We start from the raw sequence: 2,462 nt of genomic DNA on the forward strand, positions 1-2,462 counted from the left end.
ATAAATAAATAAATAAAAATTTAAAAAAAAATATGGGTGCAAACAATTATAATAGGACCTACATTAAAATTTGTATTTGGTTTTGCCAAAAGAAATGCGTGATTTCAAGTTGTATCATGAAGACTCTATATAGTGAGTGCCATATAAAATTGTAAGTCTTGGAATTTGTCTTCATATACTGTTGGAAGAGGAAATTTAAGGTTATAAATTAATTGACTTTCATTTTTATTGACTCGTGGGGTATGCCTGCAGTGGTCTTGCGTAATTAAATTAAGCCAAATTCAAGGTTAGAAAACAATATATACACACAAGAGCCATATCCATTTGAATCTCTGCATGTCCTACTGTCAGCCTTAATTCTTTTCAGTCTTCACTCAGATCACCTTAAGTAACACACACACACACACACACACACACACACACACGGTATCACAAACCATTTTTATTTGGTGAAGCAAAGGGACAAGCCCTGCCATGAAAAAACCATCCATGTTTAATTCCTGTCTTATGGGTATAAAAATCCTATTTTGACACTTATGGCATAAATCAATGTTGGAAAGAATAGATATCAAATCTATGTAACTGAATCCTTACTAAATGTTATAAATTCTGCATTGACAGCTTTGACACACAAAACTATTTCTTTCTCCTCATGTCTGTAAAATATTAGTCCAAATTGCACAAAGTTACCAGATAGAAATATTCCATATACTTTCCTAACCTAAGATCTTACTTAATTCTTCCCTGTTGGAGTATATTTACCTTAGTAGGAGAAAGCAGATTTCCTATAGCTCAGAATGTTGAATTGCATACTTTAAAAAAAAATATCTGCTACAAGTGGCTACAACATACACATTTTAAATGAATAGAATAAAATCTTACCGCATCTGTATATCACTTTATAATTCATGATATAAGTAGCTGAGGAAGTAAATACCTTATCATATATCTCTTGGGTCGTCATGAAAACCCTAGTAATGTTATAAAATCAGTACAATCACAAGGTGATATTATTTAAAACAAAACATTTACTGTTATAGTTTTCGCTACATTATTTAAAAAACAACTATATATTAATAACATAGAACTTTTTATTAATTATATTTGGTAAATTTAGGCTCCAGAAATATTTTTATTTAATAGGAAAATAAAATTAAAAATTAATTTAAAATTTGTGCCAGCCATTAAATCCAATGATCATTGATTTTATAATTTTCTCTATACTTCATTTTACCTGTCCTCTCCACAAATTAAGAATAAACATTGTTCAGGCAAGCCAGATAGTTCAGCAGATTAAAGCACCCAGGGTTTGATTAAAGCCCCCAGAGTGTGCTGAGACAGAGATTGACACTGGGAATGGTGGTGCATTATCCCAGCACTTGCAAGGCTGAAAATAGAAGGACAAATATGAGTCTGATCTGTGAAGTGAGACCCTGGAGACCCTGTACTAAATATGTAAAAAAGGAATAAACATTGTTCAAGTATGGCCTTCTGCTCTGTGTTTGTGTATGTCTGTGCAAGTGTGTGTATGTGTATGTGTACACACGGGCCATTGATCTTAGGTCTTTCAGTCTGAGCTACATTCCCCTTTTGTCTGTGTATTCTTAGAGACAGGATTGTAGTTGCTCAGACTGCCTTCAATATTACCATCCTCCTGCTTGAGCCTCCTGAATAGTTTGGGATGATAGATATGTGCTCCTGACTTTGGATGCTAAGTGCTCATTTAAGCAGAGAGGAAAATTTTCATGACTGCATTAACCATTCTTTTTTAAATATAATCCATAAGTTTATTCCACTTAGTCAATCAGTTGGAATTTGCATAGCATTTAGTGATGTATCACGACATAAATTTTTTCTGTAAATTTATTATAATAAATTTGTTCTTTACATAGAGTTGGGTAGTAACATTTTTATATTATTAGTTGAGAGCTAGAATTCTTTTTCCTCATGCATCCCATTTTGTTATTCTTTATTCTTGTATTAAAAAACAAATGAGCATTAAAATGAATTTTAGGGGCTAACATTATCAAAATAAATTAGCTCTCTCAATACAAAAATATCAGCAACTTCTGACATTGCCAGTCCTATGGATAACCCATTACTAGTATGAACTACTGGACTATATTGGAATATTTTGCTTAATTCATACACCTACAATATTTAAATGATAATGGAATACCCATCTTTGACAAAACTAAACAAAAAAAAAAGAGGATACAAATAAAGGACCATTTTGTATCTGTATATTCAAAATAGTTAGGATAGATATACATCTACTTTCTCTTAATGAATAGAAAGATTTGTACTAATTGTGTTTGAACAGGATATCATGTCTATATCTCGTACTATGAATAATCATTAAGAAGACAACAAAATGCAATGTACTAATTATTGAAACTCATACTAATCAGTTTTGAAACTGTCTCATTGCTATTTGTTTCTCAAATAAAATTATATATGTA

General features: G+C 31.3%; 1 pseudogene; it reads left to right on the forward strand.

Annotated features, from left to right (window-relative positions):
- The window catches only part of LOC101583023, a 124,103-nt pseudogene that overhangs the window by 109,327 nt on the left and 12,314 nt on the right, over positions 1-2,462 (forward strand).

This window comes from Octodon degus, unplaced genomic scaffold, assembly GCF_000260255.1.
Source record: "Octodon degus isolate 3935 unplaced genomic scaffold, OctDeg1.0 scaffold00097, whole genome shotgun sequence".
NCBI lineage: Eukaryota > Metazoa > Chordata > Mammalia > Rodentia > Octodontidae > Octodon > Octodon degus.